This window comes from Canis lupus, chromosome 19, assembly GCF_048164855.1.
Source record: "Canis lupus baileyi chromosome 19, mCanLup2.hap1, whole genome shotgun sequence".
In the NCBI taxonomy this organism is placed as follows: Eukaryota; Metazoa; Chordata; class Mammalia; order Carnivora; family Canidae; genus Canis; species Canis lupus.
In genome coordinates, this window is record NC_132856.1 from 55,275,761 (window position 1) to 55,293,556 (window position 17,796).

The 17,796-nt window shown below is 40.8% G+C and overlaps 2 non-coding genes across 2 annotated transcripts; both read right to left on the bottom strand.

Annotated features, from left to right (window-relative positions):
• Window positions 1-238: 238 nt before the first annotated feature.
• On the bottom strand, window positions 239-343 carry LOC140611518 (U6 spliceosomal RNA). The gene has a single exon (XR_012012670.1). It is a non-coding gene; the product is annotated as a U6 spliceosomal RNA (small nuclear RNA).
• An 11,825-nt stretch (window positions 344-12,168) lies between these two features.
• LOC140611516 (U6 spliceosomal RNA) lies at window positions 12,169-12,276 on the bottom strand. The gene has a single exon (XR_012012667.1). It is a non-coding gene; the product is annotated as a U6 spliceosomal RNA (small nuclear RNA).
• Between the last annotated feature and the right edge of the window lie 5,520 nt (window positions 12,277-17,796).

Sequence of the window (17,796 nt, forward strand, 5' to 3'; positions counted from 1 at the left end):
AATTGTAAGTTCACTTTCTGTTTTAGTGATGTAAAAAGAAAAAAAACCTGCATTTATTTTATTTCACTGAGGTATGACTTATGTACAAAAATGCTGTATATGTTTAATACTACATATTGATGATTTTAAAGAAAAGTAAACACCTATGAAACCATCACCACAATGTCACAAGCTTAACCATCACTTCTAAAAGTTTCCTCTTTCCTTCTTTATTTATGTGTGATGAAACCTTTTTTTTTTTAATATGGAACGCTTCACGAATTTTTGTGTCATCCTTGTGCTGTGGCGATGCGAATCTTCTCTTGGTATCATTCCAGTTTTAGTATATGTGCTGCTCAAGCAAGCATGACAAGAACATTTAGTATAAGAGCCATCCTCTATAAAAAAAAATTTTAGGGGCACCTGGGTGGCTCAGTTGGTTAAGCGACACACTCATGGTTTCCACTCAGGTCATGATCTCAGGGTGGTGCGATCAACCCCCGCAGGGAGCTCTGCGCTCAACATCGTGGGGTCTGCTTAAGATTCTCTCTCTGTCCTTCCCCCTGCTCATGTGCTCTCTCTCTCTCTCTCTCTGTCTTATAAATAAATAAATATTAATTTTTTTTTAAGTTTAAGTAGGGATGCCTGGGTGGCTCTGTGGTTGAACATCTGCCTTTGGCTCAGGTCATGATCCCAGGGTCCTGGGATCAAGTCCCTCATTGGGCTCCCCACAGGGAGCCTGCTTCTCCCTCTGCCTATGTCTCTGCCTCTCTTTCTGTGTCTCTCATGAATAAATAATTAAATATTTTTTTTAATTTAAAAAGTTTAAGTAGACAATACAGTATTGTTAGCAATATGCATTGTGCTTTATCATAGATCTCTAGGACTTACCCAGCCTCCATAACTGAAACTGTATACCCATTAAACACCAATTCCCAACCCTCCCTCCCCCAGCCCCTGAAAGTCATCATTCCACTTTCTGTCTCTATCCACTTGACTTACCAGTTCCCTTGTATAAGTGGAATCATCTTTGTTCTTTTGTCCTCTGCTTTATTTCATGTGCTTGAGAGAGTGGCAGATTTAACTTCTTCCTTTTCTTTTTTTTTTTTAAGATTTTATTTATTTACTCATGAGAGACACAGAGAGAGAGAGAGGCAGAGACACAGGCAGAGGGAGAAGCAGGCTCCATGCAGGGAGCCTGACATGGGACTCCATCCCGGGTCTCCAGGATCACGCCCTGGACTGAAGGCGGCGCTGAACCGCTGAGCCACCCGGGCTGCCCTAACTTCTTCCTTAAGGCTGAACAATATTCCATGATACGTATACACCATGGATCCTTTATCCATTCATCCGCTATGCCTTTGCTTCTGTAAATAACACTTCAACGAACATAGAAGTGGAGGTATCTCTTGGAGATCCTGATTTCAATTATTTGGGATTTATACCCAGAAGTAGGATTACTGGATGGTAAAGTAGTTCTATTTTAACGTTTGAGGAACCTCCACACTGCTTTCCATAACATGGCACCATTTTGCATTTCCATCATCAGTAGTGCACAAGGGGCGCCAGTTTCTCCACATCCTCAACAGCGCCTGGTGTCTTTTGTCTGGGATTTTGTGTTGGGTGGATTGAAACCATCGTAACGCAGTGGGATGGTATCTCACTGGTTTTGATTTGCATTTCCCTGATGATTCATGAGCACCTTTTCCTTATGCCCATTCGTCTTTATATCTTTACTGAGTGCTCACTAATATTTTTATTAGAACTTTTGCATATGAGTTCATAAATGAAATCAGTGCCTTCTTGTGTCTTTTAGTGACCATATGTGTACATTTGTGCTGAGTATATATCTAGGAGTGGACTTTACACCCAACATGGGGCTCAAATTCACAATCTCAAGATCAAGCCATTAACTCCACTGACTGATCTAACCAGGCACTCCATGCCCTTGTAGTTTTATTTTATTTTATTTTATTTTATTTAGATTTTATTTATTTATTCATGAGAGGCAGAGACATAGGCAGAGGGAGAAGCAGGCTCCATGCAGGGAGCTCGATGTGGGACTCGATCCCAGGTCTCCAGGAACATGCCCTGGGCTGAAGGCAGAAGCTCAACCTCTGAGCCACCCAGGTGTCCCGCCCTTGTAGTTTTAAACTGCATTTTCCTGATAGTTAATATGGTTGAGCATCCCTTCATGTTTATTATCCATTTATATATTGTTTTATGTGAAATATTGGGTCACATCTTTTGGCCCTTTTAAAGATGAGTTGTCTTTTTTTTTTTTTTTTAAGATTTTACTTATTTGAAAAAGAGAGAAAAAAAAAAAAAAAAGCATGAGCAGGGGGGCAGGAGAGGAAGAAGCAGACTCTCTCCCCTGAGCAAGGAGGGGAGAGTCTTGATCCCAGGATGTGAGGCTTGATTCCAGAACCCTGGGATCATGACATGAGCCGAAGGCAGATGCTTAACCAACTGAGCCACCAAGGTGCCCTTTTCCTTTTTGATTTATAGGAACTCTTCATATAATCTGGAAGTGAGACCTTTTGTCAATTATATTTTTGCAAATCTTCTTTCTCGCTCTGTGGATTACCTTTTCATTCTCTGAACTGGTGTCTTTTGAAAAACAGAAGATCTTACTTTTAAAATACTATAAGAATAATATTTAATGGGGATCCCTGGATGGCTGAGCGGTTTAGCGCCTGCCCTTGGCCCCCCGGACGTGATCCTGGAGTCCCAGGATCAAGTTCTGCATCGGGTTCCCTGCATGGAGCCTGCTTCTCCTTCTGCCTGTGTCTCTGCCTCTCTCTGTCTCTCTCTCTGTCCCATGAATAAATAAATAAAATCTTAAAAAAAATAATATTTAACTTAATGATCATTTTAATAACTTCCTTTATATTTATAGTATTTTTAGTGTTCTGCTTTTAAAAATCTTTGCTTACTCTAACATAAATAAATATTCTCCTGTAAGAATATAAATCTCTTTCTTTAAACTTTATCTTTTACTTTTATATTTAAAATCCACCTGGATTGCAGTCCATCCTTGCACTAACAGCACATTGTCTAAATTCCTGTGGCTTTATGATAGATCTTAATGTCTGAAAGGGTAACACTCCATTTTGTTTTTCTTCTTGAAAATCTTCCTGGCTATTTTTGGTTATTTGCATTTCCGTGTGTTTCTTAAATCAGCATCACACACACACACACACACACACACACACACACACACCCTGCTGAAATATTGCTAAGATGGCATTGAATCTATAGATCAATCGATGTTGGTGTAGAACTAATGTCTTCACAATTTTAAGTCTTTCAATCCATGACCATAGTATATCTTTCTTTTTATTTAGATTTTACTTAATATCCTCAATAACATGTTAAGTTTTGTGTGTAAATTTCTTGTACTACTTTCCTTAGATTTAGTCACAGGTCTTTGATGTTTTTTGATGCTCTTGTAAATGGCATGATTTTCAAATGTCTTTTTCTAGAGATGTTGATACATAAAAACACCATTGATTTTTGTATTTTTATTTTTAATCCAGTAACCTTGCTAAATTCCTTTATTAAATCTACCTATAGGGCAGCCTGGGTGGCTCAGCGGTTTAGCGCCACCTTTAGCCCAGGGCCTGATCCTGGAGACTGCGGATCGAGTCCCATGTCAGGCTCCCTAGAGGGAGCCTGCTTCTCCCTCTGCCTGTGTCTCTGCCTCTCTCTCTGTCTGTGTCTCTCATGAATAAATAAATAAAATCTTTAAAAAAATAAATCTACCTATAGTTTCTTTTAGTTATCTGCCTACACAATAATATAATCTTTTATTTCTTCTTTTTCAAGCCTTTTGCTTCTTTTTGTTTGTTTGTATGTTTTATTGTACTGGCTAGGACCTCAGTGCAATATTAATAAAAAGTGGTGATAACAATTCCAATTTCAATTGTCCACCCTTAATTATGTTGTTGTTTTAGATATTTTGGTGATATTCTTTAGCAGATTGCTAGATTGCTGCAAGTTTTTATCATTAAAAGATGCTGAATTGATCAATTGCTTTCTGCATTATCTTTTGAGATGATGTCATTTTTCCTTTATTATGTTCATGTAACAAATTATAATAATTGATTTTTAATGTTAAACCAACCTTGCACTTAAAAGGCAAATGCACAATCCAATAATCATATGTTAAGGGGAACACAATGAATAAAAATGCAATCTGTGACACTAATGACATAAAGGAGGAGGGACAGAGATGCAGAGGAGCAAAATGTATACTATTGAAAATAACTTGGTATTATTAAAACTAGATTACTATGAGGTTAAAATGTTAATTGTAATCCCTAAGGTAACCACTAAGAGAATAAAATTTTTAGGAAAGGAAAGAAAAGGAAAGGAAGGGAGAGGAGAGGAGAGGAGAGGAGAGGAGAGGAGAGGAGAGGAGAGGAGAGGAAAGGAAGGAAAGGAAAGGAAAGGAAAGGAAAGGAAAGGAAAGGAAAGGAAAGGAAAGGAAAGGAAAGGAAAGAAGGAGAGGAAAGAAAGGAAAGGAAAGGAAAGGAAAGGAAAGGAAAGGAAAGGAAAGAAGGAGAGGAGAGGAGAGGAGAGGAGAGGAGAGGAGAGGAAAGGAAAGGAAAGGAAAGGAAAGGAAAGGAAAGGAAAGGAAAGGAAAAAGGAAGGAAGGAAGGAAAGAAGGAAGGAAGGAAGGAAGGAAGGAAGGAAGGAAGGAAGGAAGGAAGGACGAATGAACATCTGAGTAACTCAGTCAGTTAAGCATTGGACTTTTGATTTCAGCTCAAGTTATGGTCCCAGTTTCCTAGGATTAAGCCTGCAGCACTGAGCCCACATTGGGCTCTGCATTCAGTGAAGCAGAATCTGTTTGTCTCTCTCTCTCCATTACTGATCCTGCTCCTGCTCTCCCATGCTGATGCTCTCTCTCACTTTCTCTCTGAAATAAATAAATACATACATACATACACACATACATACATAACTCTTTTTTAAAAAAATAAAGAAAAAGGAAAAATAAGAGAAATCAAATGGGTACACTACAAAAAATCAACTAAAAATTTTTTTAGAGCCAATAATGGAAGAAATGAGGAACAAAACATGTAAGACATACAGAAAACAAATAGCCAAATTACAGAAGGAAATCCTTCCTTATCAGTAAATGCTTTAAATGTAAATGGATTAAGCTTTCCTATTAAAAGGCAGAGATTGGCACATTGGCAAAACAACACAACAACAAACATGTTCCATCTGTCCACAAAAGACTCACTTTAGATGCAAAGACACACAAAAGTTAAAAGTAAAAGGATGGGAAAAGATATTCCATCCAAATTATTCCAAAGGAAAGCTGGGGAAGCTATATTATTGTCAAACAAAATAGATCTTAAATCAAAAAGATCTCAAGACACAAAGAAGGATATTGTATATCTATTAAGATTCAAAATAGAAAAAGATATAACAATAATAAACGCATATGCACCTAACAAAAGAACCCCAACATGTAGAAAGCAAATATTGAAAGAACTGAAGCAAGACTAGAGAATTCGACAATAGTAGTTGTAGACTTTAACACACTACTCTCAGTAATGACTATAACAATCAGTAGAAGATCAATAAGGAAACAGAAGATTTGAACAACATGATAAACCAATTAGACTTCACACATATACAGAATACTTGGCCTAACACTAACAGAATACACATCCTTCTAAAGTGCACATGCAGTATTATTCAGGATAGACCATATGTTGTGACACAAAACAAGTCTTAATAAATTTTTAAAGATTGGAACCATATAGAGTATTTCCTCCAATCACAATGTAATAAATCAGAAATGAATAATAGAAGGAAAACTGGAAATTTCACAAATACATAGAAATTAAGCAACATAATTTTAAACAACTAATGTGTCAAACAAGAAATCATAATAGAAGTTAGAACATGGGATCCCTGGGTGGCGCAGCGGTTTGGCGCCTGCCTTTGGCCCAGGGCGCGATCCCGGAGATCCAGGATCGAATCCCACGTCAGGCTCCCGGTGCATGGAGCCTGCTTCTCCCTCTGCCTGTGTCTCTGCCTCTCTCTCTCTCACTGTGTGCCTATCATGAATTAAAAAAAAAAAATAAAAAATAAAAAAAAAAGTTAGAACATATCTTTAAATGAATGAAAATTAAAACACAACACACCAAAATGAATAGGATGCAGAAAAAGCAGTACTAAGAGAGATATTTATAAATGTAAATGTACATATTTTTTAAAAGATCTAAAATCAGTAACTTCAATGCATACCTTTAAGAACTAGAAACGGAATGTCAAGTTACATTGAGACCTATCAGAAGAAAGGACAAGGAGGCCTGGGTGGCTCAGCGGTTGAGCACCTGCCTTCACCCCAGGGCATGATCCTAGAGTCCCAAGATCGAGTCCCATATTGGGCTCCCTGCATGGAGCCTGCTTCTCTCTCTGCCTATGTCTCTGTCTGCCTCTCTCTCTGCCTTTCATGAATAAATAAATAAAATCTTTAAAAAAAAAAAAGAAAGGACAAAATAAAGGTTAGAGCAGACACAAATAAAATAGAGAATAGAAAAACAACAGAGAGAATCAATAAAACCAAAAATCTATTATTTGAAAAGATCAGAAAAACTGCAAACATTTAGCTAGATTCATGGGAAAGAGAGCAGAGACAGAGAAGAGACTCAAATTACCAAAATCAGAAATGAATGTGGGGACATTACTACTGATTCTACATAAATAAAAAGTATAGTAAGAGAAGACTATGAAAAATTTTACACTAACAAATTAGATAACCTAGATTAAATGCATAGATTTTTAGAAATATATAACCCACTAAAGTTGACTCAAGATGGAAAAAGAACATCTGAGTTGACCTATAACAAGTAAGGAGGTTAACCACTAATCAGAAACCTCCCAACAAAGAAAAGCTCAGAATAGGGATCCCTGGGTGGCTCAGTGGTTTAGCGCCTGCCTTCAGCCCAGGGCGTGATCCTCGAGTCCCAGGATCAAGTCCCACATCGGGCATCCTGCATGGCGCCTGCTTCTCCCTCTGCCTGTGTCTCTGCCTCTCTCTCTCTCTGTGTCTCTCATGAATAAATAAATAAAATCTAAAAAAAAAAAAAGAAAGAAAGAAAGAAAGAAAGAAAGAAAGAAAGAAAGAAAGAAAGAAAGAAAGAAAAGAAAAGCCCAGGACCAGATGATTTTAAAGGTAAATTCTACCAAACATTTAATAAAGAGTAAACACCAATCTCTCTCAAATTCTTCCAAAAAAAAAAAAAATGAAAAGGAGAAAATACTTCCTAACTCATGCTGAGAACAGCACTACTTTGCTACCAAAACCAAATAATGGCATCACAAGAAAAGAGAACTACAGACCAATATCTCTTATGAATATGTATGTAAAAATCCACAACAAAATACTAGAAAACAAAGCTAGCAGCATAAGTGGGATTTATTTCCAGAATGCAAGAATGGTTCAACATACAAAAATCAGTCTGTGTAGTATACCAAATTGATAAAATGACAGGGAAAAAACACATGATCATTCCAAGCGATACAGAAAAGCTTTTGAAAAAATCCGGTTCCCTTTCATGACAAAAACACTCAGTAAACAAGGACTGCAAAGGAACTTCCTTAGCTTAATGAAGGCCAACTGTGAAGAACTCACAGCTAATATTATACTTGATAATGAAAGCCCAAGAATAAGACAAGGATGCCTACTTTTGCCAGTTCTATTAAACATAGTACTAGAAGTTCTAGCCAGAGCAATTAGGCAAGAAAAAACAAGACTGCAGACGCAAAACTTTTTAACCAAAACTAGAAGCTGTTCATTCCTGAAGACTCACTATTCCCCTACAACATTCTTTTTCAGATTTGCTTTGTGACCCATAGGGAGAGGTGAGCCTTATGCTGGCAAGTCAGCTTCAAAGCCTATTACATTTGAAAAAGATTGAAATGTGCATTTTGCAGGGAGAGGGAGAGGCTCAGTATTCTTTAGGGAAGAAAAAGGTGGTGTGACACTGAAGATCCAAAAACAGATCCTGAAGTTATACCAAATGAGTAAAATATTAATGAGCCTTTCATTAGCTGAAACCTTTAAGTTTGAGACACGTAACACGAAATTCTGTTAATCATGGAGAAACTAATGGTTTCGTTGAATCCTGCTCTGTGTCTATGGGAATTCACACGTTTATAGCTACTACCCATGTGCCTTTTCCACCTTTCTTCACTGTATTTTTTCCTAGGGACACCATAACAAAGCACTACAAACTTGGTGGCTTAAAACAATGAAGATTTATTCTCTCATAGTTGTATACACCAGAAGCCCAATACCTAAGTGTTAGCAAGGCCAGGCTCTCACTGAAGACTTAGGGAAGGAGCTTTCCTGGTTTCCTCCAGCTTCTGGTGGCAATCCTTGGTGTTCTTTGACTTGTAAATGCCTCACTCCAATCTCTGGCTTTTTCACATATACATTTCATGTGTATGTCTGTATTTTGGGGAAACTCAGTTTTATCCTCCTGTGTTTCTCCTTTACACACCCTGCTACCACACTCACAGCACTTCTGAAGCAATTCTCAGAGATCAGCTGGGTGTCCTACAATTCAACTAAATTTTCGCCCTCTCTACCTGGAGATGACACCTACGAGACTCTCCCCAATGTCAGATGCCAATCTGACCTACTGGCTATATCAGAGGTTCCAGTGACTCTCCCTCCTTGTGTTCCATTAATTTGCTAGAGTGGCTCACAGAATGCAGAGAAATATTTTACTTACTAGATTACTGGTTTATTATAAAAGAATAGAACTCAGGAATAGCCAGATGGAAGAGATGCACAGGACAAGGAGTGGGGAAGGGGCATAGGGCTTTGATGCTCCATCTGAGCACACCACTCTCCCTAGTCCTTAGGGAGACAATCCATGGGAAAATGAGCAAAAAACTTAGAACAGACATTCCGCTGAAAAGAATGTCCAAATGACCTATACACATTTGAAAAGGTGTACATCTTCACTGAGCATCATTAAAATGCGATTTATTTATTTATTTTTTTGAAAATGCAATTTAAAACCATAAGATAGCACTATACAACCATCAGAATGGCTACTTATGTGTGTATGTGGTGGTGTCAACATGTAGGTATATAACGCAGTGTTGTCAACTATAGTCACCATGCTGTACATTAGATCCCCAGAATTCATTCATCTTAGAACTGGAAGTTTTTATCCTTTAACAAATGTCTTCCATTATCCCCATTTGTATGTGTGTGTGTTCTTTACACATTCATCTGAAGATGAACACTTAGGTTGTTCCCACGTCTTGGCTATTGTGAATAACACTGAAATAAATTTTTTTTTAAGATTTTACTTACTTATTCATGAGAGACACTCAGAGAGAGAGAGAGAGGCAGAGAAATAGGCAGAGGGAGAAGCGGCCTCCATGCAGGGAGCCCAATGTGGGACTCGATCCCAGGGCTCCAGGATCACACCCTGAGCCAAAGGCAGATGCTTAACCACTGAGCCACCCAGGTGTCCCAATAAAAGTTTTTTAATGGCAAAAGATTCTGTCTGTGTTCTTAGCAGGACCACACTCTCACATTCAAGCTATGAGAAGATCTGACCCTAGTATTGACCCCATGGCAGAGAAGGGGGGTAGGTTCCTGTAGAGGGCTTATTAAAGAGGGTGCCCTGCAAGACACCAGCCTCATTTAAAGCCTTTGAATAATCTTCCAACAACAGAGATGGGACCATTCTTGTGGGTCCAGAGGCTCAAGGGATGTGGAGACTCAAAGTTTTCAACTGTACCTATCCAGGGACTTGGCTTACTACTCATCCCTCATCAGGACCCTGACTTTGATATTGGAAACTTGCTTCAATAGCCAAAACAACCTTAGGTAAAATTCTGTAACCCTTACTATTATGTTGTGAGTCTGATGCTCAGCTCTGCATGACCTTCACTATAGGTGAGGACCCTTCCAGATGCTGCCAAAGAGCCCCCAGACTCTTGCACTACACCCTGAATTGATCATTAATATATCTTTTTTAAAAAGATTTTATTTATTTATTCATGAGACACAGGGAGGGGCAGAGACACGGGCAGAGGGAGAAGCAGGCTCCATGCAGGAAGCCCGATGTGGGACTCAATCCCGGGAATCCAGGATCATGCCCTGGGCTGAAGGCAGGTGCTAAACCGCTGAGCCACCCAGGCTGCCAGATCATTAATATATCTGAGCCTGTTCTCTCTCTTCAAAGCATCAGTGTTGCTCAGCAATAGCCACTCAATTCCACAGTATTTTTTTTTTCACGGTCTTTTTAGTTATTTTTTCCTCTAACTCCAACACCAGAGGTACGGCACAAGCTAGTGCATACCCCTCCTCCTGTATCCCATTTCAGTTGATCACTAGTGAAAGTATTAACACACTGCACTAGGCTTGGGGAAAGGATGTTCAAAAATCCCCATATCACCAAGGATGGGGTTCTCACTGACATCTGATCAGTGAGGTACCCTCTTCCAAAATCTCTTTTAGAGTCCTTTCCCAGGACCACTTTTGGCACCCAATGTTTAGATTGGGTCTCCTAAAACCATATGTGCATATGGCTTACTGAAGAAGGTCTCTCAGAATAAACCTGTAGAAGAATGAAGGAAGCAGAATAGGGGCAGAAGAAGCTAGCCTTGTAGATGTGATTGCAAAGGAAGAGAATCTGCCTCAGCCTGATCTCATAGGGAGCTCTGGAGCATGACCTGCATCACAAAGACTTTCTTACCCAGAGACACAGAAGTGTGATCTGTTATTTATGTAAACCATTCACTCATTGGCCAAGGGCTACCCTTAGGGAGGGGAAAATAACTTTCATACCATCTTCAAGCAAAGAAACATCTGTCAGGCAAGGACACTCTCTTGAAAAAATAAAGTACAAGAATGAGTCATTAGTAGCCAACACCCACAGCAGCTGGAGGTTGGGTGCCATGGCCCAGCAAAGAGGATCTGGGAGAGGCAGTCACAGCACCATGTGTTCTTTGTCTATCACCACCTGGAACATAAACTTCAAAGAGCAGAAACTTTGTTTTCTTTACCATTGCATCCCCAGTGCCTGTAACTATGCCTGGCACAGGGTAAATGCTTATTAAATAGTTATTGATTGAATGAATGTTCTCTAAGACAAGATCTATCAGGCATGCCCTGACTCAGAGGGACTCCTTGCTCTCTATTCTCAGTCCTGAGAAGAGGCAAACAAAAGAGGGATTAAATAGAGAACACTTACTGATATTAAAAGCATTCAACCATGAAAGAAGAATCCAGTGGACCATACAAAAATTAAAAACATCTGGGATACCTAGCTGGCTCAGTCGGCTAGATGTCTGCCTTTGGCTCAGGTTATGATCCTGGGGTCCTGGGATCAAGCCCTGGGTTGGGCTCCACATTGGGCATAGAGTCTAGTTACAATTCTTGATTCTCTCTCTCACTCTCCCTGTGCCCTTCTCCTCACTCCCGCTAACAACATGCGCTCTCTCTCTCAAAATTAAGTAAGGGGGTGCCTGGGTGGCTCAGTGGGTTAAGCATCTGCTTTCAGCTCAGTTCATTATCCCAGAATCCTAGGATCTACCCGCATGCTGAGCAGGGAGGCTGCTTCTCCCTCTCCCTCTGCCTACTGCTCCTCTGCTGTGCTCTCTCTTTCTCTGTCAAATAAATAAAATATTTTTAAAATAAATTAAAAATTGAGTAATTGCAAATATTTGCTCTTCTAAATATCCGATTAAGAAAGTTTAATAAAATTCACAAAACAGGAATAAATATTTACATATTTTATGCCATGCATCTAAAAAGGAATTTGTACCCAGAATATATCAAAGACACCTGGGTGGCTCAGTGGTCGAGTGTCTACCTTCAGCTCAGGGCTCAGGTAATGGTCCTGGAGTCCTGGGATTGAGTCTTGCATCTGGCTCCCCGCAGGGAGCCTGCTTCTCCCTCTGCCTGTGTCTCTGCCTCTCTTGCTGTGTCTCTCGTGAATAAATAAATAAAATTTACTTATTTAAAAAAATAATTCTTACAACTCAATGATTAAAAGACAAAAACCTCAGCAAAAAAAAAGAAAAGAAAAAAGAAAATTGTCAAAAAGCTGGATAGCTATGTCCTAGAGAAGCTATACAGCAGACAAATGAACATATGAAAAGATGCTCAATATTTATTTGTTTATTTATTTATAAATATGGTAACGCTTCACAAATTTGGGTGTCATCCCTGCACAGAGGGTCATGCTAATCTTCTTAGTATCATTCTAATTTTAGTATATGTGCTGGTAAAGCAAGCACAAAGTGCAAATTTAAATGACAACAAATTGGGGCACCAGCATGGCTCAGTTGGTGAGGCGGTAAAGTATTTGCCTTCAGCTCAGATCATGATCCCAGGCTCCTGGGATGGAGCCCCACATCTTCTCCCTCTGTCCCTCCCCCTGCTTGTGCTCTCTCTCAAATAAATAAATAAAATCTTTTTTATAATGACAGCAAATTACCACAAGAATGTCTAAAACTAACATGACTAACCAAACCAAGTATTGTTAAGGATATGGAGCAACTAGAACTCAACATGGGATGGCCACTTGGGAAAACAACCAGAAATTCCCTACAAAGTTGAACATACTCTTGGCTTATGACCTGCAGTCCCACTCCTATGAATTTATCCAAGAGAAGTGAAAACATGCCCACATAAAGACCCACACAGAATGCTCATAGCATCGTTATCCGCAATAGCCCCAAACTGAAAACAACACAAATGCCCATCAGTTGATGAATGCACAACAAAATGGAATATTACTCAGCAATATTGATACACATAACATTATGTCAAGCACAAAAGATACTGTGGGATTCCATTTACATGAAATTGTAGAAAAAGCAAAACCAGAGTGACAGAAAGTAGATCGATGGTTGCCTACGGATGGATTGGGAAGAGCAACTATAAAAGGGTCATGGGGTGGGGATCCCCAGGTGGCTCATCAGTTTGGCGCCTGCCTTCCGCCCAGGGCGTGATCCTGGGGTCCCGGGATCGAGTCCCACATTGGGCTCCCTGCGTAGAGCCTGCTTCTCCCTCTGCATGTGTCTCTGCCTCTCTCTCTATCACTCTTTCTCTCATGAATAAATAAATAAAATATTTTTTTAAATGTTAGCATTTAAAAAAAACGATTGAGGCTAAAGAGTTATGGAAAGCCAGTTGAAAAAAAAAGGTCACAGGGTAACTTTCCAGGGCAACAGAAATATTCTAGATCTCAACTGTGGTATTATTATATGACCTTGTGCATTTGGTAAAAATCATCACTCTATCCACTTAAATGGGTGAATTTTATTAGATAGAAATTATACTTCTGTTAAAAATAAACCTTTATGTTGATAGTGGCAAAAATAAAAAGGCAGAGCCTGGGTCTGGTACTGATGGCTCCACTGATCAGCTAAACCATGTCAGCAAATATTCATTTCCAAACATCTTATTCTCTGAGGAAAGTACTTTTCTCAACAAAAGTAATCACTGTTGGTCAACTTCCCATTTCCTTGCCACTGAAAATGATCTTCAACACAAGAGGTGACCTTCTCAGGCCACAGGTCTCCTGCTGATCACATCTTCTCCCTGTGTAGTCACCTGTGCAGATTTTTCAAGAAACCTGGGAGTAGGTGGTCTAGGTTTTCACAGACCCAGAATACTGAATGGGAGTCTTGGTCAAGTTATTAGTTAAAACCACATTCAATTCTCATGGCAAGGCGGACCAACCTGGAGGACGTTATGCCAAGTGAAATAAGCCAGATGCAGAAAGACAATCACTGTATGGTCTCACTTATACGTGGAATCTAAAAAGTCTCATTCATAGAACTAAAGAGTGGACCGGTGGCTGCCAGGCGCTGCGGGGTAAGAGGGGCGAAGTTGGTCAACCGGTACAACTTTGAATAATAAATAAGTTCTGGGGAATCTAGTGTGACAGAATGATGAAATAATGAGTAGCACTGTGTTATAGACTTAAAATTTGCTAAAGGGGTGACACCTGGGTGGCTCAGTTGGATGAACCATCTGCCTTCAGCTCAGATCCGGATATTGGGGTCCTGGAATCGAGCCCCCACGTCCGGCTCTCTGCTCAGTGGGGAGTCTGCTTCTCTCTCTCCTTCTGTGCTCTCTCTCTCTCTCTCTCTCATTATCTCTCAAATAAATAAATAAAATATTTTTTTAAAAAATTTGCTAAGGGGGCAGCCCTGGTGGCTCAGTGGGTTTAGCGTGGCCTCCAGCCCAGGGCGTGATCCCGGGGACCCAGGATCAAGTCCCACATCAGGCTCCCTGCATGGAGCCTGCTTCTCCCTCTGCCTGTGTCTCTGCCTCTCTCTCTCTCTGTGTCTCTATGAATAAGTAAATAAAATGTTTAAAAAAGAAAGATTAAAAAAATTTGCTAAGGGAATAGATCTTAAGTGTTTTCACCACAAAAAAACAGCAAGATGGCAACTGTGAGGGGATGGACCTCTTCATTAACTTGATAGTGGTGATCATTTCACAGTGTAAACATATTAAATCATCCTGTTGTATACCTTTTTTAAAAAAAAAACACTGCATTGGGCACCTGGGTGACTCAGTGGTTGAGCTTCTGCCTTCAGCTCAGGGCATGATCCTGGGGTCCAGGGATCCAGTCCCACATGGGGATCCCTGCAGGGAGCTTGCTTCTCCCTCTGCCTGTGTCTCTGCCTCTCTCTGTGTGTCCCTCATGAATAAATAACTAAAATCTTTTAAAAAAACACACATAATACAACCTAAGCTGCATATAATTTTTATTTGTTGATCATACCTCAATAAATCTGGGAAAAATTAGAAATGTTTAAAAACCACATTAGTTCCTTTTTCAGGCTTGAGCTTTGTCCTTTTAGTAGACTGTCTGCAGAAATGATCCCCAAGCATTCCCCATCTCTATGTGCATGTGTTCCTTCTCCCATCAAGTCATGGATTCAGTCTACTTCCCATTTCCTTGAATCTGGGTTGATCTTTGGATTTGCTTTCACCAAAAGAATACAGTGGAAGTGACACAGTTGCCACTCCCAAGCTGAGATCCTGTGACCATCAGCTTCTAGTTTTGCCTTCTTAGGATCCAGCCACCACGTATAGAAGCTTGGCTTAATTTTGGAGGATGGCTTGGCAGTTTCTCATAAAACTAAACATACCCTCACCATAGGAATCTGTAATCACAGTCCTTGGTATTTACCCAAAGGAGTTGGAAAACGTATGCCCGCACAGTTTTATGCATAATTGCCAAAACTTGGAAGCAAGTGTGCAGTAGGTGAATTGACAAATAAACTGTGGGGCATGCAGACATCGGCATATTATTCAGTGCTAAAAAGAAGTGAGGACTCCACCGCGAAAAGACACAGAGGAAATGTAAATGAATATTACTGAATAAAAGAAGTCAATCTGGGAAGCCTACGTAAGGAATGCTTGCAAATATCTGCAATTCTCGGAAACACAAGCTCAGGAGAAAAGGGATCTTACTTCCTTGCAACCAGATTGCCCCAGGGCAGGGGAGGGGGTGGAGAGGCTCTATCCTCTTCCTTCCCTACGGGTCAGAAGAGGAGTAGTAAGGGAGGTGGAAAGTTAGCTGGTAAGGGGAGGGAGCCAGCCTCTTGCTTGAAGGTAGGGGAAGCTCTGGTTTCAGAACTTCCTCAAACATCCCACACCGTCCCAGCACAACTGCACAATTGGGAGAACAATCGATTGATGGAGCCCCCCTAATGTCCCAGGCCAGTAATTTCAGAGCAGCAGGGAAAACCCAGACATGGGGTGCACATGTGCAATCAAACTCCGGCACACCCCCTCCACCCACCTCTCTGCGAGGTGGTTTCGGCTCATCTTTCTAGCCCTGCTGCCCTGAAAGATGGAAGTCGTAGCATGACACGCTTCACCGACCATGCAAAGTCTCAAAAATGTGATTCTTTATTTATCACAGGTATAAGCCCCCAATAACAAATGGGTGTTTGCGTTGGTTTTGTTTTCCCTTTTGTTACTACAAATCACACCACGTCGAATTTAGGTGTGAGCATCCGTGTTTGTGATGTGTGAGGGTGTGCTTATCACATAAAATCCTTCAAGGACAGCTGCTGGGACACAGGGAAGCTGTATTCTGGTCCCTTGACTGGTTCTGCTCTACCTCATCCTTTGCAAAATTGCGGATCCATTTCAAATCCCATCATCTGGGCCGGAGGATGCCTCCCAGCCAGATGCCGAGAAAACACAGCAAATCATCCAGCGCTTTGATCTTTCACCAAACCGCAGGTGAAAATGAAAATGTGTATTCCACCGGCTTTGAACTTCCAAATTCTCTTATTATGAAAAGAGAGTGTATCGCTTGATGCTATTTCTTGTGCGTATGCGTTTCTTTTTATAAACGGACTTTTTCTGTTTCACGTTTCTAGAGAGTGTCAGTCATTTCTTAAAGACTTCACAGGTATATTTTATACCTTAAAGAAAATCGTCAGTGTGTGATCCACTTTTCCTTTTTCACTCCCGCTTCCCATCTTGCGTGTGTATGTGCCCTTAAACTTGCTATTTTTACTGGAGCAATTATTCATTTATCTGCGAATCATTTCAGCATTCTCTTTTATGCCTTCTTAGTTTGTTTGCTTTTTTTGTTTTAACATACTTAACACATCACTGCACCAGGATGAATTTTTATGAAATCACCATGCTTTCGGTGTTTTCCTGGTTTCTTTTTTCCTTTTTACACTTAAACCTTTGCTCCAGCTGGAATTTTTTTTCTTTTTTTTTAAATTTTTATTTATTTATGATAGTCACACACAGAGAGAGAGAGAGAGGGGGGCAGAGACACAGGCAGAGGGAGAAGCAGGCTCCATGCACCAGGAGCCCGATATGGGATTCGATCCCGGGTCTCCAGGACCGTGCCCTGGGCCAAAGGCAAGCGCCAAACCGCTGCGCCACCCAGGGATCCCTCCAGCTGGAATTGACTTCGGGTTTGGCCATCTCTTAGCTTTTCTGTCAACTGGTGATTGATGTAATTACCAATTGACTGCCCAGAGAGGTTGATACCCTTTTTCTGCGTTTATAAACCACTTGAATTCCTTTCTTTGTGAATTGTTTGTACCCTTGTACGTTCTTTTTTTATTAATTTTTATTTATTTATGATAGTCACACACAGAGAGAGAGAGAGAGGCAGAGACATAGGCAGAGGGAGAAGCAGGCTCCATGCACCGGGAGCCCGATGTGGGATTCGATCCTGGGTCTCCAGAACGCGTCCTGGGCCAAAGGCAGGCGCCAAACCGCTGCGCCACCCAGGGATCCCCCTTGTACGTTCTTCTAATGAGTATTTTGTGGGTGAAAATAACAAAATCAAGAGCGGGCCTTTATTGAGCACTTGCTGTGTGCTTGGCGCCAGGCTATGGCCTGACACATACCTTTTCCTCTGAACCCCTTCACGGCCCACGTTAGGGATTCCAGGAACATTGACCCTAAAAGTTGATGAGGATATGAGTTTCTCAAAACGTCAAAGCTAAAATGTGACATTCCAGAGACTGGAATACAGGTGCGCTGAGGGACTGCAGATTCCACGTACTTGACTATCCTCTGTAGCAATTAGTCTTACCGCGTTGAGATGGAGGTCGGGAGGGACACCAGGTGGACTGCAGGAAATCGTCAAAAGTCCGTTGTGGGGAACAGGACATGATGAGGACTAGAGGCTCTGGAGATGGGGTTAGCGGCTGGAGCTAGACTTTAGAACCCAGGGGCGGGGGCGGGGGGGTGTTATATAGTAAGAAAGAAGGTTGGGAAAATTTTCTAGGATCATGCCACCACGCTCAGGA